Source organism: Nelumbo nucifera, chromosome 5 (genome assembly GCF_055504915.1).
Source record: "Nelumbo nucifera cultivar China Antique chromosome 5, China Antique-T2T, whole genome shotgun sequence".
NCBI lineage: Eukaryota > Viridiplantae > Streptophyta > Magnoliopsida > Proteales > Nelumbonaceae > Nelumbo > Nelumbo nucifera.
This window is the reverse complement of record NC_142653.1, coordinates 65,841,703-65,865,157: the sequence shown is the minus strand read 5'-3', so window position 1 is coordinate 65,865,157 and position 23,455 is coordinate 65,841,703. Positions and strand designations below refer to the sequence as shown.

The 23,455-nt window shown below is 45.3% G+C and overlaps 1 long non-coding RNA gene across 1 annotated transcript; it reads left to right on the top strand.

Annotated features, from left to right (window-relative positions):
• Positions 1-13,914: 13,914 nt before the first annotated feature.
• Positions 13,915-14,771, top strand: LOC104587850 (uncharacterized). The gene is made up of 2 exons (XR_733669.2): positions 13,915-14,114; positions 14,213-14,771. It is a non-coding gene; the product is annotated as an uncharacterized LOC104587850 (long non-coding RNA).
• The last annotated feature ends 8,684 nt before the right edge of the window (positions 14,772-23,455 follow it).

The window sequence follows — 23,455 nt, the reverse complement described above, 5'->3', positions numbered from 1 at the left end:
ATTTCCTATCGCGAAATAAAGGGACTAAAAATCAAAATTACTCACACAAACTACCATGGCAATAAAGTACTTGACAATAACAGGGGGGCTGGAATTCAAATCGTTAGCCAACAACTGATGCAAGTGCTTATAGTTAAGTTCTCTCCACACCCATCACACCATCACGGACTTCCGAAACAAACCCCACTAATGCAAGTGCTTATCGATAAGATCCCTCTTACCAATAAGGAGGGGGGGACTAATGTTGATACATGATGATCACTATAACCGTAAAAGCATGGAGAGTGCTAAACCAATAACATAGAGACAATCATGATGAGTCCAGGATTTGGCAACTACCCGCGATGAGTTCTGAGCCCACACATACTTGCGATGAACTTAGATCCCAAGGTGAGCTCGCAGTGAGCTCAAGGTTGCCACAAGCCTGCAACAGACTCGAAGAAAGTAGCCTTATCACCTTACTCACACTTCCCTATCCCCATTTCTGTATCTTCCCCACCTCTGTTCTCTAGCCAAAGAAAGTAGCTCGCAGCGGTGATATTGATTTGGTCGCCAATCGGACTTTGGTGGCTCATTACCATCTTCCAGGGCATATCTCACTCTAGAGTTCCTCATCGGCCTTCTTCACCAATGTGGAATCCTCAAACACAGTGGTATCCCCCTATTCTTCACTGACATGACGAGGTTATTAGCAACAATGGTTTGGGTTTTCTCTTCCTTGGTCACATTGAACAACCCTTTCGATTTAGATCAATCTTTCTCCGTTTCTTGACGGAGACCGTTGGTGTGGAGTTGGTTGTGATAGCCCAAAAATAGGGAATGAAAAGGAAAATATTAAAATAACTAAAAAAGATAAAATGTAGTGATGAAGGAAGATTTGGCCCGATCTCGCAATCACGCCACGTGGCAAAAAATAAATAGCTCGACACTTAAACCAGCGTACCCAGGGCACAAACACCAAAGGGAAGAAACCAGTAGTCCGAACTCCCCTCGAGGAGACCGAACTCCCTTCGAGGAGCCCGAACTCCCTACGAGGAGCCCGACCTCCCTACTAAGAGTTCGAACTCCCTACTAAGAGCTCGAACTCCCTACGAGGAGCCCGAACTCTCCCTTAGGCCCTGAGCCACACAAAGCAGTGACCCGAACTGGCCCGCCTCATGGCAGTTCGGGACACTCCCCTATCCGAACTCCCTACGAGGAGCCCGACCTCCCTACTAAGAGCTCGAACTCCCTACGAGGAGCCCGAACTCTCCCTTAGGCCCCGAGCCACACAAAGCAGTGACCCGAACTGGCCCGCCTCATGGAAGTTTGGGACACTCCCCTATCCGAACTCAAGACCACCTCGCACATCGCTCCAGCACTTCGCCTCCAGAACGCCGAACTAGACAAACCATACCGTACCTAACACCGAAGGAGTCCGTATCCAGGGGCGGCGCACCTGACTGACTTGGGATCTGACGCTCGACAGTCGCACTTCAACGGCCACCTGCCACCGTCACCTGCCACCGCCATCTCAGTTACAGAGACGGCTCCGACAAAAAGAGTCCACCGTCACCTGCCACCGCCATCTCCAGTTATAGAGACGGCTCCGACAAAAAGAGCAGTGGCAGTTCTGCCCCAGCAGAGGTGATGACACCCGAACTGGCAGAAGCACGGAAGTAATCATACCCGACCTGACAGAAGCCTAGGAGTGAGTGCGCGAGGTGGTTATAAAAGGTTCTCTACCCCCCAAGAACATGGTATGCAAACTTTGCGCTATCTGGTTTTATCTTGCCTTTGAAGGATTCTAACTTGAGCTTCGGAGCCTTTACACCGGGTTCCCCCCGGAGCTTCCTCATCTTCTCCATTTCAGGTTCCCTGCAACTCGGTTCAGAGGCAAGGTCGTTAACAGCTAAGACTAGCTAGATTGCGCACCATCAATTGGTGCCGTCTGTGGGAAAACGCTTCAAAAAGCCTCCTTCCAAACTCTCATAACCTCTTTTCTTCAAAAAACCCAACACTCATGGCTTCTTCCAGCAACGTCGGACGTGGCACGGAGACAAACACCACCGGGGAACAACTTCAAGTCCCCGTGGTGTGCGTTGGACAGTTCACCATCCCCCTTTCGGTGGATGGGATCCCTAGCTTGAATGCGCCACAAGCAGTGGTGCCCGTAAACCTTCCTGCCATGAGCATCCCCTTTCCATCCCCTATCGAGACAACCTTTGTTGAACCAACTGCCATCCCCCTGGCAGCCAGCCAAAACCGGTTGGACGACCTGATGCAGTGCATGTGGGCAATGCAAGCCCAAATGCAACAGTTCCAGCAACACCAGCTCCATCAGCACCAAGTACTGCACAACATCTCCTAGTATCACTATCAACAGCAGTTCCCTCAACTGCCGCTGAACCAACCACTACTTCCACCTCGGCACCCTGCTCCGAGGCCGGTTAAGGCCTCCCCACAGGATGGACGCCCCCACCAGGGAAAGGCCTCCCAGCCCCAGAACCCCCCTAACAGCCAAGCCTCGTCCCCAGGCCGAAGAGAGAGAAAAATCATCCCCGCCTCGCAGCTCGCAGGTGGGTCAGGAACCTCGCCCGCAAGGTCGGCACCTCGGCGCTCCAAGCCCGAGTTCCCGCTCACGGAAAACCGATTCGGCGCCCTGGCAGTAGACTACCAGCATTCCGGGCCCATCGAGCTCGGCAACACAGAGGCCAGCAGCGCCAGTACCAGGCCCACTCAACAACGAAGGCGCCGGCGAAGTCGCCGAACTGCCACCCGTGTCCTATCAGAGCTCAGAGGCAAGGAAGAGACGAGCTCGGACGAGGTAGGAGCTGCCCCGATTCTCTCAGTTCCTTCCCCCCTCGCATCCGAACTCCTGGCGGTCCCCTTGCCCAGAGATTTCAAGCTCCCACCTTTGGACAAGTATGATGGGTCCTTCGACCCCAATGACCACGTTGACGCTTTTCAGTCCCAAATGCACCTCGCCAGGGCAAGTGAATCGTGCATGTGCGTGGCCTTCACCACCACCTTCAGGGGGGTAGCCCGCACTTGGTACAGGAACCTGGCCCCCGGGTCGATAAAATGCTGGGCCCAGTACGTGCAGGTCTTCACCGCACACTTTGTCACCAGCAAGCGGTGCCCTAGAACAGAGGAAAGCATCTTCAGAGTAGTCCAGAGGGAAGGAGAATCCATCCGGGGCTACATCAAGCGGTTCAATGAAGCATGCTTACAGATACCACTATTAGACCCCGCGGTGCAGCTCGCGGCGGCCAAGAGAGGAGTAACGCACAAAGAGTTTAAATGGCACATGGTAGCTAACCAGCCCGCGACCGTGGCCGAATTCCTCAAGCTCGCGGATAAGTTCATGAGAACAGAGGAAGAAATCAACCAACGAATCGAATGTGGGAACGAGAAAAGAAAGAGGGAAGGCGAGCCCTCCAACCCAGTCGACAGGAAAAACCCGGCCCGAGAGCCGAAGCCGAACCAGTCGTTCTGAGCTCCCCTAGCAGTTTGGACGGATTGCACGTCGTTAAACACGAGGCGGACCGAGATCTTAATGATGATCAAGGACACCCCATACGTAAAGTGGCCACCTCGCCTAAAGGGAAATCCGAACGAGAGAAATAAGAGTTTGTACTGTAGTTTCCATAGAGACCACGGTCATAGTACCGAATAGTGTATTAATCTCCGGGACGAGATAGAGGGGCTCATCCGTCGTGGATACTTAAGAAATTTTGTACAGCATGACAATAATAACAATAAGGCAAGTTCGCAAGGGGAGCACGGAAAGGATGCCCCCGAATCTAGCAGCAGACCAGCCGAACCGTCGCAGCGACAGCCTCCGGAAGAGAGGCCAGTTCGGGGAACCATCCATGTAATTGTGGGAGGTTCGGTGGTAGCAGGGTGTACCTCGGCAGCGGCCCGGACGTCAGTTCGCGAAGCGATCCTCGAGGAACAGAACCCCCCAAAAAGTCCGAAGACTGAAGAACCGATCTTATTCACGGAAGATGATGCGCGAGGGGTCCACTACCCCCACGATGACGCGCTTGTCATTAAACTGAGGATCAGCGACTTCGAGGTCAGACGCGTACTCGTTGATTCGGGCAGCTCAGCGGACATCCTCTTCAAATCAGCATTTGACCAGCTACAGTTACAGAGGAGCGAGCTGAAGCCCGCGAACACTCCTCTGGTGGGTTTCAGCGGAGAGGAAGTCAGGCCCCTCGGAAAAATAACAGTACCTATGGAGGTCGGCACATGGCCTTGTGCGGTCAGACTCAACCACGATTTCCTGGTGGTCGTGACCCCCTCCCCATACAATGCCATAATAGGGCGGCCAATCACGCATATCCTGCGGGCAGTGGTCTCCACCTACTATTTGGCCATGAAGTTCCCTACAGACTTCGGTGTGGGGGTAGCGCGGGGCGACCAGCTCGAATCCCACAAGTGTTATGTTGCCGCCCTGAGGAGCAAGGAGAGGAACGAGCTTCGTCCACAAAGGAAACGGTCGCAGCCCCGACTTCGGCTACAGATCCAGCTCGCACACTACAGGTTGGTGCTTCCGTCGAGGAACCACTACGAACCGAACTAGTGAGTTTTTTACTGCAAAATTTAGATATTTTTGCTTGGTCCGCGGCCGACATGCTCGGTATTAGTCCCAGCCTGATAACTCACAAACTTAATACTGACCCTGTAGTCAGACCCGTTAGACAGAAGAAACGCAACTTAGCCCCAGAGCGCTGGAGGGTGGTCGAGAAGCTCCTCGCAGCAGATTTCATAAGGGAAGTCCATTACCCGAGCTGGGTAGCCAACCCAGTGCTGGTGAAAAAGGCAAACGGCAAGTGGCGCATGTGCGTCGACTACACCGACCTGAACCGAGCTTGCCCGAAAGATTGCTTCCCCCTCCCCAGAATTGACCGCCTAGTGGACGCGACCTCGGGGCATGAGTTGCTAAGCTTCCTGGATGCCTACTCGGTCTACAACCAAATCAAGATGGACCAATCCGATGAGGAAAAAACCAGCTTCATAACCGAGTTCGGCCTGTACTGCTGGTCATGCCCTTCGGATTAAAAAACGCCGGGTCAACCTTCCAAAGACTTGTAAATAGGCTGTTTCGGCCCTTGATTGGCACGAAGATAGAATGTTATGTAGATGACATGGTTGTCAAGACACAATTTTCATAGGAATTAATACAAGACTTAGATTCTGTCTTTCAAATCCTGCGTCAATTTAGCATGAAGCTGAACCCTAACAAATGCATCTTCGGTGTCACCTCGAGCAAGTTCCTAGGGTACATTGTCAATCGGCGCGGTATTGAGGCCAACCCGGACAAGATAAAAGCCATCCTAGATATGAGACCTCCCCGAAAATTAAAAGAAGTTCAGAGGCTAAACGGCCGCATAGCCGCTCTAAGCCGCTTCATGTCCAAATCAACAGACCGCTGCCTACCCTTCTTCAAAGCAATCAAAGGCAAAGGGTTCGAATGGACCCAAGAGTGCCAGCTCGCGTTTGACGAGCTAAAAAGTTACCTCGCCAGTGTGCCAACCTTAGCTCGGCCCGAGGAGGGCGAGGTCTTAGAACTGTACCTCTCGGCAAGCGACGAGGTGGTCAGTTCGGTACTAATAAAAGAAGCAGACCGGGTCCAGCGACCCATCTATTATGTTAGTAAAATTTTGCAGGGAGCAGAGACAAGGTACCCACAGATAGAAAAGCTAGCATACGCACTGGTGATAGCAGCTCGGAAACTCCGCCCGTACTTCCAGGCTCACACCGTCATCGTCCTGACTGACAAACCTCTGAGGCAAGTTTTACTCAAACCTGTGGTTTCCGGTCGACTGACGAAATGGACCATCGAACTCAGCGAGTACGACCTCCAGTACAAGCCAAGAACTGCTATTAAGGCCCAAGCCTTGGCAGATTTTATCGCCGAGTGCACGTTTAGCCTCGAAGCCCCTGAGCCGGTCGAGCCCGAGATCCCCAGTTCGGGCGAGCTCGGAGCTCCCAAGCCAATAGAGTCCGAACCCCGTGAAGTAGCAGCCAGTGTAGCATCTCTCCTGGTTAGACCAAACACGAACTGGGATGAGGAGCCCTGCATCCTTCACGTAGATGGCTCCTCGAACCAGTAGGGCAGCGGGGCTGGAATAGTGCTACGCGGCCCGAGCGGAACAAAATTGGAATACGCACTATGCTTTGAGTTCGCGGCATCCAACAACGAGGTGGAGTACGGAGCACTAATAGCCGGGCTGAACCTAGCGCACAAGGTCGGAGCAAAGCACGTAGTTATCTGCAGTGATTCCCAACTCGTGGTCAACCAAGTTACAGGCGAGTACGAAGCACACGAGCTCACTATGATTGCATACTTGGCAAAAGTAAAGGAGGCTCTGCTCAACTTCCAGTCACACTTCATCAGGCAAATCCCGAGGTCAGAGAACACTGAGGCCGACGCCCTGTCCCGGTTAGCTAGCACGAGTAACAACGCTATGAGAACTGTGTACATAGAAGACTTACCTCGGCCCAGCATTCTCGATGGGGCAGATGAGGTCGCTCCCGTCCTTGAAGCAGAGCCGAGCTGGATCGACCCACTCGCGAGCTTCCTGCTAGATGGAACCCTCCCTGCGAACCGCAATGCAGCCAAGAGGGTGCAGCGCCAGACAGCCAAGTACGTCTTAATAAACGAACGGTTGTACCGACGATCCTACACGCTCCCCTACCTGCGTTGATTGCGACCTGCCGAAGCCGAGCTCGTACTCCGCGACACTCATGAAGGTCTGTGTGGCGGACACCTGGGGGTAGAGACCTCGCTCAAAAGGCACTTCGACAAGGATACTACTGGCCAACGATGAAGGCAGAAGCCGTCGAGCTCGTCAGAAAATGCAACAAGTGTTAGAAGCTTGCCAATATCCGCCATCAGCCTGCTGCCGACCTCAAGTACCTCACCAGTCTAAGGCCCTTTGCACAATGGGGCATCGACCTTCTGGGGCCATTCCCGCCAGCAACAGGTGGGAGAAAGTTCCTAATGGTGACAGTAGATTACTTTACAAAGTGGATAGAAGCTGAACCTCTGGCAACAGTTACAGCCCGAAACATACAGAACTTCTTTTGGAAGAACATAGTATGTCGCTTCGAGCTACCTCGGGTATTGATCCAACAATGGCAAACAGTTCGAGGATATCAAGTTCCAAGAATGGTGCCAAAATATGGGAATTCGTCAGAACTTCACGTCGGTCGCACACCCGCAGGCAAACGGTCAGACAAAAGTAATGAACAGAGCCATCCTCTACGGACTGAAAGCACGACTAGACCAAGCTAAAGGGTTGTGGGCGGACGAGCTACCAAGTGTCCTGTGGGCTCATCGAACCACGAAAAAAACCGCTACAGGAGAGACCCCCTTTAACCTCACCTACGGCACCGAAGCGGTAATCCCAGCGGAAATCGAAGTACCTACACTGCGACTAGAAGCATACGACGAGCAGACAAACGGAGACGAGTTACGCACCAACCTCGACCTACTGGATGAGGTAAGAGACCTCGTGCACATCCGAACTGCGGCCTACTAGCAAAAGGTAGCTCGGTACTATAATGCCAGAGTAAAGAAGAGGAGCTTCCGCGTCGGCGACCTGGTTCTCCGTAAGATCATGGTACCCGAACCCGGGGTGGGCAAACTCGGACCAAATTGGGAAGGACCCTCCAGAGTAAAGAAAGCACTCGGGGGGCATACGAGCTCGAAACCTTAGAGGGTAAGCAAGTACCCTGAGCATGGAACATCGTCAACCTAAGGCGATACTACCTATAGACCGCCAAGCAAAGTGGATAAAACCACCACCAAAACAGGCCGCGCGAGTGCGGTAGCCCGGACAGGAAATAGATCGGACGTATGATTAGTTCGACAAATATGCTCAATTCGGGAGAAAGAACAACCAATGCTTAACCAAAAGAGTCATTTCATTTCAAAAGTAAGGTAGTACAAAAAAAAAAAAAATTTACAAGCCCGGAGCTATTTCTTCATTATCAGAAGGCACTTCAACAATACCCGAAGGCTCCACCTCGCCCTCGGAGTCTGGCTGACCATCAACAGCATTGGCCATCTCCTGAGTTATGCGCGAAGTGGATATGGCGCTAATATCAAGCTCGGGGTACGTATTCTGGATCATCCACCGACTTAGTTTAAAACCCCTCCTGTATGAATCCACCATCAGATCATCAAAGCCCGACGAAGCAATATACTCATCGACAACATTCTTCTTGGCATCTTCGATACCTTGAGAAAAGATCTGCATCCTCTCCCTGATGTCCTCCTGAAGGTACTCAACCTGATGCTGCAAATCCAGCCTCAAGTTTGCCATGTGCTTCACCACCACTCCCATGGCCTCGGCATCTCTCTGAGACCTCGCCTGCCTAATCTGTGTAAAACGAGCAACCTCCTCGGCAGCACGAGCAGCCTCCTTGGCAGCGCGACGAGCCTCTTAGGCAGCTCGCGCCTGCCTCGAGCTCCTCTCCACTTGAGCCGCCAAGGCGTGAATAGAAGAATTCACCTACCAAAAAGAACCGAGTGGTCAAAAGAACCAACAAAACGAAAGCCAATGAGCTCTAAAAAAGGGAGAACACTTACCACCATGGCATGGGTAACGGCACGACAGGCCACTTGATGCAGAGGGAGATCAGTCCACGCCGCGACCTCCTCGGGGAAAATGGCCTCCTTACTCTTTTGAAGAGCATGGGTCGGCGACAGCACACTCCTGAAATCCCTCAGGGCCCCTGAGCCTGAGGGCCCAGCTCGCGTATGAGCAGACCCGGAGTAAGCAGGAGCACCAGAGTATGTAGGAGCTCCTGTGTAAGTAGTCTCAGCATAAGGGACCCCTGCCGGCTCCTGCATTGGAGGAACCATCTCGGGCTCCCTGGGCAGATCTTCTGACGGATAGTCCAGCACCTCGGGCTCCGCATCCCAGGGCATCTCGGCGCGAGTTCGCTTGGCAACCCGCTTTCTCCTCTTCATGCCTTGGAACAAGTGCCCACCACGGGGTCCCTCGAGAGTCCATCACACCTGCAAAAAGAAGTTCGCCATCAGTAAAAAGCAAGAAAGATAGCAAGACAGAATCTCTAAGTGAAGAACCTACCCGTGCTCAGGCCGTCCGCAATGAGCTTGGCCTCCGTCAGATACTGTTGACACTTCAGCCCAAGCCGCGCCCATTGCCGGAGGCCCTTCGCCGTCTCTTTGTCAAGCGTGACTCCGGAGGCCGGAGCGACCATCCCCCACCTGGTCTGAAACGGCCACCCCAGCACACTTCGCACCCCGAAATAGTCCCGCTTCCATTCTGGGACCTTGTTGGGGAGTTCATGTAAAAGCTTAAAGCTCGGGCGAGGAGACAGGTAGTATGCCCGCCTACGCCCGGGGAGGGGACCCGCTTGCTTCTTAAGCATTAAGATTGAAGAAAAAATCTCCAAGTCCTAAGGAAAGCTCTCTTCGCAAAATAAGGAGATTGTCCCTACCAAATTTCGAATGGAGTTCGATTTGAGCTGGCCGACCGTCACGCCAAAGTGGTTCAAGACTTCGACAAGGAGGGGATGGAAAGGCAATCGCAGCCCCATGGCGAGCTGCTCCTGGAATATCACGATCTCATCAGGACCGTGCTCCCAAGGGAAGCTACCCGAAGGTATGAAATAACCGTACTCCCCGGGCAAGTTATAGTAGGTAATGAGGGATTGGAGCCCCTTGGGCATCATGGTCGAAGGACCAAACTTGTCTAACATCCGACCTCGACGAGAGGTGGACGCCAAACTACCCGAAGCGCCTCGGCCTACGAGTTCGAACTCTTCCTCGAGCTCTACCTCTGGCTCGCTAGGGCTATCAGGGGATGCAACTCGGTTCGTAGAACCTGCATCAGACCCGCTGGAAGGACTATCTGAGCTATCCAAGCTAGACATCGGGGAGTGAGATGGGTTCCAGGAAAGTACTCACCCGGAAAAAGGCTGTAGACCACAGGAGCTCGGACGAGCAAAAGACCTTGAACGCGAACTGAAAAAACCTGGACGCGAACTGGATGCGAGCTGAAACTCGGACGCGAGCTCGAAAGAAATACAGAAGTGACAGCGACTAGGGTCCCCCCCCCACGCTATTTATACTCACAGTAATCGAAAAGCGACGGCTTAGATCAAAGCCAATCCGACGGCCCACAGCCGCACTGACCGCACGTCCCCTGAGACCGAGACGTGATTGGCGCACGTCTTTCTGAAATTGACAGAGCGCCGGCGAACGTCTTCCTGAAACTGATAGAGCGCCGGCGCACGCCTTTTCGAAACTGACGGAACGCCAGCGCACGTCTCCTCAATTAAAGCGGCAGCGGCATGTTTTTTCAAATTTGAAAAGACGCCTGCTATCGCGCCTCCCAAGTGGCGCGCTTTTTTGAAAATTTGAAATAAAGCGTGCACTGTCACATCTATCAGCGTTTAGGCAGGCCAGCACGCTTTCCGCCTTTTGGACGCTCGAAGAAACCCAAGGAACCCTGACAACGCACCTCGTGCCAGCAGAACCAAGATTCAAAGTACAGGGTAAATCTACCTGACACCTTGCGAACTCCCCGCGCTAGGGCAAGATCCTTAGCGCGAGGAGTGGGGGGCAATTGATGAAGGAAGATTTGGCCCGACCTCGCAATCATGCCATGTGGCAAAAAACAAATAGCCTGGCACTTAAAGTAACGTACGCAGGGCACAAACCCCAAAGGGAAGAAACCAGCAGTCCCAACTCCCCTCGAGGAGACCGAACTCCCTTCGAGGAGCCCGGACTCCCTATGAGGAGACTGATCTCCCTACTAAGAGCTCGAACTCCCTACGAGGAGCCCGAACTCTCTCTTAGGCCCCGAGCCACACAAAGCAGTGACCCGAACAGGCCCGCCTCATGGCAGTTCGGGACACTCCCCTATCCGAACTCCCTACAAAGAGCCTGACCTCCCTACTAAGAGCTCGAACTCCCTACGAGGAGCCCGAACTCTCCCTTAGGCCCCGAGCCACACAAAGCAGTGACCCGAACTGGCCCGCCTCATGGCAGTTCGGGACACTCCCCTATCCGAACTCAAAATCGCCTCGCACACTGCTCCAGCACTTCGCCTCCAGAACGCCGAACTAGACAAACCACACCTTACCTGACACCGAAGGAGTCCGTATCCAGGGGCGGCGCACCTGACTGACTTGGGATCTGACACTCGACAGCCGCACTTCAACGGCCACCTGCTACCGTCACCTGCCACCGCCATCTCCAGTTACAGAGACGGCTCCGACAAAAAGAGCAGTGGCGGTTCTTCCCCAGCAGAGGTGATGACACCCGAACTGGCAGAAGCACGGAAGTAATCATACCCGACCTGACAGAAGCCTAGGAGTGAGTGTGCGAGGTGCACGAGGTGATTCTAACTTGAGCTTCGGAGCCTTTACACCGGGTTCCCCCCGGAACTTCCTCATCTTCTCCATTCTAGGTTCCCTACAACTCGGTTCAGAGGCAAGGTCGTTGACAGGTAAGATCGGCCGGATTGCGCACCATCATGTAGAATTAAAGAGAATATGGAATAAGTCGAAAGTAAACCATTCTTATACAAGGGGGTTTGTCCGGAGAAGGTCAAGTTAAGCCAATCATAAAAGATAAAATAAAATAAAACAAAAGAAAATTCAATAAAATAAATAAAATAATAAGCAAATTGGGGAAAGATAAATGGCTAGTTTGATAGACCTGGCCATATCTAGATGGTAGGGGAGAATAAACAATAAAAAAGGGGGAAAAATAATGAAATAAAAAATATAATACAAAGTAACAAAAAAATGAAAACGTAAAAGAAAAACAAAACATAAAAAGAACTAGGGAAACAATAACATCAATAGTGTCCCATAAGAAAATGGCAATATATAATTTGTAAAATTTAATTCCAAAAAAAGTCGAAAAAGAAATAATAAAAAAATGATAATATTAATAAAATCCAAGTTTACCCTCCACCTCCCTCCTCTTTCTCTCTCTCCCCTTCTTTTTCCCATTGGGTTCAGGCACAGAGTAACGGGACATGAAAATCAGCTCATGCTGAAAGGAGGAGGGGATTCTAGCCGAAAATGGACGGTTTGGTATTGTTGAAGCTATCCGAAGTTCCTTTGAAACATCAAAATAAACAAAGTTAGTTGGGGATTCTAGCCGATAATGGGCGGTTTGGTATTTCAGCTCACCTGAAATCAATAACATTGCCGCACCAAATAAAGAAATTGAAAAAATAGAGCTGGTGGGTCGCATGGAGTCTGGATGTCAATTCAGTTCAAATGGATCCAGATCGAGAATCCTTTCATCGGCCTCACTCTCGAGCAACTTCTTTATCGGAGTCTGGGCGTTTATCACCTTTTTTTTTATGAAAATTAGGAGAGATTTTCTTGTTCAACACTCAAGGGATAAAAGACAGATTGCCTTGAAGATCCATTAGTTATGGCCTCACTTGCTGGTTCCTACCAGCCTGTCGACCCTTGGGTTGTTCGTATTTCTTCTCAGAGCTCAAGATTTGTGAAGTGGTAGATTCACGGTGTTGTTGGTATTTCTTCTCAAAGCTCGAGATTTTGTGAAGTGGCAAATTTCCGACATTGCTGCTACCAAAGTTCCATGCTAGTAGCACCGAAATGATCAATACACGATCCAATGTCTAAATTCAAGCTTCTTTCCCTTCCTACTACCACCTTCATTGTCTTATCCTTCGGATTCACAATGATCATCAATACAGTCCTCTAATATAAGTTGCAGCTCTGGTTCTCAAGCTTTCCTAAACAACTGTGTAAAACTATGCCAATGATGCCTCATGCATCTTCTTTTGTAGCAGCGCTAGTGGTCGTGCCCCAACTCAGCCAATGCTATTTAAGTTCAGCCTCAAGGGTACTGCTGATGTTGGTGCCAACACTAGTGTTAGGACTTGATTTTTGCTTGGTCCATTACCTGAACCTCTGATTGACCTCAAATTCCCGATTGGGCCCATTCAACCTCTCCGAAACACCTAAAAACCCAACTTTCAGCCCAAAATCCCTCAGATCCATTGTTAAACCTATCTGATACCAATCCGATGGTCCCGATCGACCCCCATTTACATATAAACCACTAGATTCGACACCACCATCACACCTAAGACCTCCCAAAATACCTATCCATAAAATTTGAGCTCAAAATTCCTTTATTTATCCCTTTATCAAGTAAAGATTCTATTCCGATGCCTCTCATTTGCTTAAACACTACCCAAATTCCCTTGATCTTAACACATCCAAACCGATCAAACCACACCATTAAACTCCAAATGCATCAAAACACTTGTCCATGAAGTTTCAACCCCAAATTCCCTTATTGGCCCTTCTACCAAACCAAGATTTCGTTCTAGAACATCTCATTGACCCAAATTCCTATGATCTTGACTACCAAGACTAATCAGACATCACCATTAGATACCGAACAACTCCAAATACTCACATGTGAAATTTGACCCAAAACTGCCTTTGTTTGTCACTCTATCACATATAAATTCTGTTTCGATACTCCAGATTAATCGAATCGAGTCCTTTCCCGATCTGCCAAATTCGGGACCAATTGGTCCAATCCAACCCTACCAATAAACTTAGAATATCCAAAATCCTCACCTGCCAAATTTTAGTAAAAAAATACACTCATTTACCCATTCATTTAAAAAGGTTCCGTTTCAACCAATCTCATTAGCCCCATACACACAAAACCCTTCTCTGCACTTAGACGCAGCTTAACCCTCTGATATTTGACCCAAAAAATCCCCACCATTGAACCAAAAACGTGGCTTGACTTCTCTAGACTTGGTTTGACCAAATTTTTTCATAATTACCAAAATACCTCTAGATTTTCCTAAATTTACAAAATTGCCCCTTAACCCTAATATCAATTTTAACGTAAACTTTTCAATTCATGCTAATTCACTATTCACTCTCTTCCTTCGACACACAGCAGCGGAGCGGCGGAAATCTCTCTCCACCTTCGGCCTTTCCTTGCTCCCTCTCTCTCAGTTTTCTTCTTCTTCTTTTCCTTCTCCTTCTTCTTCTCAGATCCACCGAAAAGGAATACACTATTCATCTTCTCCCTCCCTTCGACATAGAGCGGTGGCAGCAAGAAAGAGGTCGATCTCTCTCTCTCTCTCTCTCTTTTCCTTCTTTTTGTTTTCTCTTCTTTTCTCTTCTTCCCTAGTTCATTCATTGTTATTCTTCTTTGTAAAAGGAGCACTGGTCATCGGCGGCATCCCCATCTTCTACCAGATTTGGTGGAGGTCTGACGTTCAGCATTGCCTATCATCCCTCCACCGTTATCTGATGGTTTCCTTTTTTGTCTCTCGATCCGGGCATTTAGTGGAAGATCGATATCTCCCATGTTCCACGAGCCTCATTTCGAGTCCAAAAAACCTCAGAAGTCACTGCTAGTTCACCCACACTAGGAAGGAGTTGCTCGACCTCTGTAATCTCCCATCATCACCTACAAGGCACACCAAACTCATCTGAATCTCTCCCGTTCACAACATCAAATTGCCGGCTGGTACATCATTTAGAACGGTTAGATATGTCAGGATGAATGTTGTTAACGGCAATGGACACTCGTTCAATTCTGTTCTTGACTTTGCTGGTTATGCTTTCTTGATTTTACTGATTATGGATTCAGATGTAAGCTTATTTGGTGTTACTTCTATGCGTGTTTTCTTTCTTTTCTTATGGGTTTATCGGTTGGGTAGTAGAAGTTTGTACTATTAACTGTGCTGGAAATGTGTTCAACATGAGTTCCACAATTGTTTTGTTATGTCTGTTACCTTGGATGTAAGATCCTGGACTTGTTGGTTCCCCCATTGCCGAATGGATTGTAATAACCTAAAAGTAAAAAGAAAATAAAAGAAATAATTATTGATAAAAAAAATAAAAGAAATAATTAATAATGGATTATGGTAAAGATTGATGCTAAGGGATAAGTAGCGGGTGAAATGGGTAAATTAATCTACTAGGCTTGGATATATTTCGATGACATAGAGGGAATAAATTGTTGAAAGAAAAACAATAGTAAAAGAATAATAATAAAAAAGAGAAAAATGGGAAAATAGGTTTCCATAATAAAATAAAAATAAGAGATAAATAAAAAATGATAATTAAAAAAAAATAATAATAATAATAAAATAGAAATGAAAAAATTGGTGAATAAAAGTTAGCTCTTCTTCTATCTTGATTTATTCTTAGGTTTGCTTTCTTTATTGTTTAACTATATATTTTGGTACCTATGCTTGTTTAAGATATCATGAAGGCCCCACCTATCGGACCTGGAAGAGAAGTGCCTAATCCCTTCCCTCTCCCATCCAAGTCTTACCTGGACTGATTAGTTAAATCCTTGGGCTATTGGAGTCACCATTAAAACGAAGCAGTTTTTGAAAATCATTCTCGGAGGTCTCTTCACCTCCATTTTTGTAATTGATGGGTGGTGACTCCATTTCCAGCCCAAGTAAGCCATTTTCCTAACGCTTACAGACTGGTGATCATGTTATTAGAGAATCCCAGAGAGTCAAACATTGAGATAGGTGATCAACACCAACATTCAACAAGCACAACATTGCCATTGAGCGTAGTTCCCACTCGTGAAGATAAAGCCAAGTTAAAGCAAGATCTGGAGAAATTAAAGCATATTTAGTCCTTTCATGAGCTGAATTTCAGTGAGTTGTGCTTATACCCAAGGTTGGAGATTCCAAAAGGTGTTAAAATCCTAGAGTTTGATAAGTATGATAGGTAAGAAGACTAGCATGGTTCACATTGTTGAGGTAGATAAGAAGACTTGGACTCAGGTGGCCACAACTTTTCTGGAACAGTTTGATTACAACAGAGACTTGGCTCCGACAAGAGCAGTAGAAGGCATGCGAAAAGCACCCAAGGGAAGTTTTGATGATTACGCATACTGATGGAGATCTATTTCTGCTTAGTTGAAGACTCCCATCCCTTTGGAAGAAATGATCAAATTATTTCTAAGGACCTTAGAGCCACCATTCTCTAAATTCATGAAGTATCGGGATTTCAAGGATTTCAAGAGCACAATCACTGTTGGTAAGAGACTAGAGCGTGACTTTCGTTCGTGAAGTAAATAAAGTACAAGCTACTTAACAAGTCAGGCCTTCGAGTTAGAAATGTCCTGCTTCTCCCTCCCAATTAGATAGACGGGTTAAGATAAAGTTTACTCCACTCTCGATGCCATTTTCTTAATTACTTCTTCAGTTGGTACTCCACTCTCATTCTCTCGAGGGTTCAGATCAAATGCTTTTTGTGATTATCATAAGATGCCAGGACATCCTATTGACCAGTGTGTTCCTCTCTGGCTTGCATTACAAAAACTTATCGACAGTTGTAAATAGCCTAAACTATACTCAATTTGATCCCTCATGAGGGGTACGTAGGTAACTTGAGCAGTGGTGTTGGGGTTTGACTTGGATAATAAAATAAAAATGTAAGTTTCATAATCATTTGAAATTTCATAATCTAATCTTTTAGGTCTAAGATTCTTCATACCTATTGAACAACCCTAGGTTGCCTCCCGGATAGGTCCTACCCCACCTTAGCCATGTCATTCATAGCATGTTTTCTTGGATTTCATTCACTCCACCAATGGTACACACACATACACAAGTTTCCCTTCATATTGTTTCATGCATTCGGTATCAATTCTTCGAGGCTCGATGCTCCTTAGAGTGAAAAATAAAAAAGGGGAATGTAAAAAGAAAAGACCCAATTGAGGTTAAGCTGAAGGTTCTGGACATACTACCAATGCCTCTAATGAAAATAATAGAAGTGACATAATTCTTGAATTACTCAATTTTTCTTAATAAGGGCTTCATTATGAAAGCATCTATTATTGTCTCTTATTTTCATCCATTTTGCATTTTTCATAATAAGTTTAGCTTCTTTGGTCTGGTGTCTTGTTCAGAAAAATGCCTACTCCTATTGATAACCAGTTCCTAACGCACCAAGAGTTTTGTGAGCTTAAGTAGATGGTAGTTGCCTTGGGTTCCAAGATGGACTGATTGTTATCTCAAACTGGGGCAAACCCATTTTACATACCCCCATATTGCATGCCCTTGTCCCTGTTGGCCCTCATGACATCTGCACCCGGTCCCATCATCTTCTGACCACCACCTCAACTAGTATACCCATCCTACCAACCACTAATTCACAAATGCTCATCTGGTACACTGGTTAAGGAACCTCTTATCATTTCGATCACATCGTAAATAACTCTGATCTATACATCATCTTCCCAACCAACATCACCCATTTTATCCCTTGCTCCAGCCCAAATGACTCAAAGTGGCCAACCATCTCGGAAAAAGGAGAAAAGGGTCCTCACCCACTTGCCATGCACTCATGCTGAACAGTTACCTTTCCTTATTTCAAAGGGATACCTCCGGCCATTGAAATGGAAACCACCCCTAGAACCAAAACCTAGAAATTATGATGAAAATGCTCATTGTGAATATCACTAGGGACCGGGGCACACAACCGATCATTAGTGGTGGCTGAAGTTTGCCATACAGTACCTCATTGATGAAGGCGTGTTTGATCCGACCAGGGAAGTTCCAGACATGGTAACACCAATGCCCCAAAAGCCGATCCATTAGAAGATATCTTCAGTTTTGTTTTGCTACATTAGGGCCTTCTTTTCAGTTATTCCTTTCTTTTTCGCTTTTACTCTCTAATTGTTTGCAAGTGAACTTGATCATTATACAACTCATATTAATGAAAGTTTTGACTTAGTTGGTTCATTTTAGTGTTTGGTCATTTTGCTTTGAATAAAGTAATAAGTTTTAATAAGGAGGAAAATCCCCAAACTTGGAAAGAGATAAAGCTACCACTTCCCTTGAAAGGAATGCATGAGTAGTTCTCAAGGGCATAACTTTGTGAAAAGTGATTATTAATTGAAGATCCATTGATAGAAATGTCTAAGGAGAGGGGGGTAATAATTTTAATTCAAAATAGAAATATCCATTCCCAGCCATATCCATAAATAAATGCATCATTGATAGCTCAAATTAGGGCAGTCATAAGGTTGAAGTCATTGCAATGGGGTATGCAATCCTTTTAATATGTTTTTTGAGTCAACATAGAATGCAGACGTCATATTAACCTAGTGAATTGCTAATTAATCAGGGAAAGGATTGGAGGCCATTGTTGGTCATTTTTGTTTGCCTCAAACCCCTCACCATTGTTAACACCGTTAGTTAGCCCCTTGAGCTAATGTCATTAGACCTTCTTCTTTGTTAAACCGATCAAATTCCTAGGATGCTTCTTTCCTAAGGGCTAGAAGAAGAAAGAAGAAAAAAGAAGGGAGAAAGAATCACTCTCATTTGAGTAATCTTAGAACATTAAAGTCATGAAGATGTCAAATGACATAACTACCCTTGAGTCAGTGGAACTCAAATTGTACTCGACATATATTTCTTTCCTATTAGTTATGCATTTGATGGATAAATGATGGGAAGCCCTCTTTTGGCTGATTGCTTTATCCCTTTTCATCAAACCCTCTTTATTATTCATTTTGCTAGTTATCCCTTTGAGCCTTTGTAGGAACCATTCCTTCAAATAAATCCTCATAGGAGGCGTATGTCATATGTTTAATTGTGTGTAAATCTCAACAAGTTTTTCTGGAAAGAAAAAAAAAAAGAAAATTTGGGGCAAGTGTTTAAAATTAAAATAAAAAATGAGAAAAGAAAAAAAGGATAGAAGGAGGCATCAAAGAAGATCTGAGTAACCAATTGCTACAAAGAATAAAGAGGAAAGCAAACAAGAAAAAATTAGGGCAGATGTGATGATCAAACCATTGAGAATTTGTTCCGTAATTACATCCGTTCTTGGATTTTGTTTTAGCCTTACCCATTTACATTTCATCCTATAATAAAGTCCTCTCTAATGGTTCTTGGCACATAGTATTTAAATACAAGAAGAGCACTTTGTTTCATTTATGATTGCGATGGTGTTTAATTGAAGAAAAATGAAAGCACAAAAGCATAATTTTTAATAAAGCCCTAAATATAGATTCAAGCATTTGAGAAATTGGTAAGTAGCACTAGACAAACCTATTGAGTTAGCAAGGAAGGAATTGATAAAAGGAGAAGTGAAAAAAACAACAAGAAAAAAGAAGAAGAAATTAAGCTCGGTGATCCTCTAAAACTGGGGGCAAAATGGTCCAAAAGAAGAACCTTCTCATTGAAGGCACCTTGCATCAAAAACATGCGATCAACCTAGTTGAGCAAATTTAGGTTCATCTCTCTTTTGAAACTTCCGGTCAGCACCCATTCTGATGAATCATAATCTTCTCTATGCAAAATTAAACAATAATTTCCTTTGTGAATTATCCTTCTTAATCGATCTAGACTAGAGCGACCTCCTTTTGATAGGTGTTTTTTGATGTGAATCTTTGATCAACTATCATTGCATATCCAATGTTTATGTCTTTAAGATTTGAAATATGTCGACTATTACTTTGCAAGGAAGAAATGGTTGATTTTAGCTCTTATTCAAATATGGGAAATTCCCAAATTCAACTATCTTTGAGTATCCTTTGCTTTAAATCATCTGAATATGGCATTTTGCATATCATCTCCATTGTATTAGGTTTTTAATCATACCTCATTTTGTTTAAGAGGAAAAATGCATTGTGTTTCCTCAATTGATTGATTAATTAAAAATTCCATTTGAAAGTCATTTCATTACATGGTGAATTGCATTTTCTAGTTAATCATACCATGCTTTTTAAAATCTTCCAGCCTCTAGATAGTCATATCATTTCCCACCCTTTGGCACAAAAATCGGTGTTTGACCATGATAATCATATTTGCTTAAAGTTCTTTGTGGCATTAAAGTCCCTTGTGGTATTAAAATCCTTCATGACACCAAAGTCCCTCGCGACAGAGTATCAATGTTTTGCGGCTAACGCACATTAGATATAGAAATCATTTGTTTAAATTACAAACTTCTCATTTGAATTATATTTGTTTCAAGTTCCTCATGACATCAAAGTCCCTTGTGGCATTTGTTAGACAGTGTATGCCCTTAGCTCCAATCAGATTGATGTACTTATTGTCATTTAATGAATAAAAGTACATAATTGATTCATGTGTTTTGGTGTGTTTCTATGTAATACTCTTAAACTGGACACCTGTGAGACTCGTGTTAGTTTAGAATCTTCATAGCCATTGGATAGATCTAGGGAGATTTATCCTGTCAAGGCTGACACTGATGTGCCACTAAGTAAGTTGGGGTGGTTTGTCTCGGTTGCTAGGGTGAGACCTGAGGTACTTACAGTGTGGGTTTTCTTGAAACCCTGATCCGAACCAAAATTTCAGTATTACCCTAGACCTTGGAGATAGATGGTCAAAATTGGAATGTTACACCTGGCCCCTAGACTCGATTATGGTACTGCACTAGGTGTCGGATTGGGCTGTCTTTGATATGCCAATTAGTGAGATCCTTAGAGGGGGTCAAAACCTGGGTATGTTGGGACAGTCTGAGAATTCATCTGAGTGGGTGATCATTGTGACAGGATCAACCCCTTTGTCGGAGAAAGTGAATGATCGGGGATGCACTCTCTCTGAAGGAAACCTAAACTGCTGGCAATTGATTTCAAACATTGAAATTTGTTTTTATGCAATATATATATATGGTTTCAAAATATTTGTAAAAGGTTTTAATTCCCGGGATCCATGTGAGTAGAGAGTGCAACACTATTTCTTGTAGCTGAGGGAGTGGTCCTCTCTTGTCGGGCAGTGTTTGATCATTATGGGCTGAGAGGTTAAGTGTAAGACCATTGAGGGTAATACTTGATGGGATAATCTTGCATCTGCCCACAGTCCTTTGGTTTTCATAAGGTGGCTGGACCCAAGGACCATTTAGTGTAAATGTTGGGCCCATTAAGAGTCCATGGTGTTGAACCCATGTGGCTGATGTATAGATCAATGTTTGGGTCCCACTCCATACAAAAAGAGCTAACTGGGCATCATGTTAAGAGGGTAAGTGAGCACATAAGCCTGAAGGGCCTAAAGCTCAATTCGAATTGGGCTTAAGTTAGTTAATTAAAAGGAGGCAAGATAGGATTTATAATCTGATTAGGATTAGCTGAAGGATAAGATAAATCTTATCCATTTAAGAGTCTAGATCCAAATATCAAATTTGGATTAAGGAACTCTCTCCTAATTAGATTAGGAGGCTGATCCTGAGAAGGATATAAATAAAGGGGGGTGAATTCCTCAGTTACATGACACAACAATCTGTAGAGTTCTTTCTTGTTCTTGCCGCCCCTACCCAATTCGATCTCCACTTGTGAAAGTGATCAAGAATTGTTCTTGATATTGCTTCTTGGTAGAAGAATCAATCTGAAGATGTGCTCACCAGCCCTCTACTCCATTCTTGCTAAAGAATTCAGTTCTTGTTGAAGAGTCGTCCTGCTGATCCTGCTTCACTACACATTGTGTCATCTTTAGTGGAAGCGGGTTTTGGTTTTCTCCTTGGGCATGGACACCTTCATTGGGAGTTACTGCTACTTCGTATCAGGTATATGCCTCTCCTCCTTTTGGTTTCAGATCAGGTCTAGTTTTGATTCAAGATTGATCCTTGAAAATGCAGTTTTCTAAAATAGGGAATGTGATTGCTAGATGGGAGAGAGAGAAATTTTGAAATTTTGCCCAACCTTCCTGCAAGATTCGGCCATCCATATGATGGATATCTCATCCGTTCAACATTAAAGTTCATTATAGCACCAAAGTCCTTTGTGGAAGAGTATCAATATTTCACGGCCTAACGCACATTAGACATGAAAATCGTCTGTTTAGATCATCAACTTCTCATTTGAATTATGTTAGTATCAAAGTCGCTTGTGGCCTTAAAGTCCGTTACGACATCAAAGTCCCTCGCGATAAAGTACCAATATTTCATGGCCTAACGCACACTAGACATGGAAATCATCTGTTTAAATCATGAACTTCTCATTTGAATTATGTTAGTTTCAAAGCCCCTCGTCGAAATCATCTGTTTAAATCAATTTCTCACCTTTTAACATAGAAAACATCTACTTCAATTAGAAACCATTAACTGTTCATTTGAATTATATCTGCTTTAAAGTCCGTTATAGTAGTAAAGTTCATCGTGGCACTAAAGCCCCTTACGGCATCAAAGTCCTTTAAGGCATTAAATTACCTCGTGGCGGAAAAATCAATATCAGTTCCTCGTCTTTCATCATAGAAATCATCTGCTTCAATAAGAAATCATTAACTATTCATTTGAATTATATCTGCTTCAAAGTCCGTTTTGGTATTAAAGTCCTTCGTGGCACTAAAGTCCCTTGTAGCGAAGAAATTAACATTGTTTCACATCATCGCATAGCATAAATCTTGTTGTTTTCCCGATTTTCAGAAAATTACTATTTGAGCCATAGCATAACACACATAAAAAAAAGAGAAGAAATAAACACTTTGGCAACAAGAATCTTGATGGCAAGTCCTTCATTTCTAGGCATATGGCAACATGTCCAGAAATCTCATAACCTTTGAAAATCTCACCACTACATCGAAATTCCTCGTCATCCTCTAAAGAGCATAGAGGAGAATAGCAACTTAAGGAATCATGTTAATAATGAATTGGCATCTGTCACACACCTGAAAGAACAACGTTTTGAACTCTTACTAGATTTTTTGAGTGTTTTGCCAACTTTTAAAGCATAGTCTACTCTTGAATGGAAGGATGCCCCTCGCCTAACCAAAGAGCAGTTACGCTATATCAATCATAGGACCTCTGCCAAGTTTCCAAAGAGTTTTATGAAGGCTTTTAAAAAGTTTTATGAAGGATATATGTTTGTGTTTATGATTGTTATTTGTAATGAGCTTAAGTATCCTATTTTAAGTTGCTTTGCATGTTGTGTTTTGCTCAACTTTTAATGCATTCCTCTACAACAAATGTACTATGATTTAGCATGGTTTCTGATACCTAGGAGGGGGCATTTTTTGAAAATAAATAGTTTTCATATTCTTAGTTTTTTTTTTGTTGTTTTCATTTAAGGCAAATGTACCACAATTCCAAAGGTTCTTGATACCTTAGAGAGGTCACTTTGCTAAAAATAAAATGTCCTCAACATGTTGAAACTATGTTGCATGGGAACTTCTCTTCTTTGCCTCTCCATTCACTTTAACCCTCTCCCAATTCTTCTCTTCACAAAAATCTTTAGGTGCTTCTTTTAGTCTATATTGTTTCGTAGTCTCCACCTCACAACAAAGAAGGGTCGCTATTAGCACCCGGTTTTTGCTTGGCTCGTTTCTAAATCCCCAATTCACCTCAAATTCTAGATCAGATCCATCCAACCTCTCCGAAACACATAGAAAGCCTAACTTTCAACCCCAAAGATCTCAAATCAACCATTAAACCTTCCTGATACCTATCTGATGGCCCCGATCAACCCCTA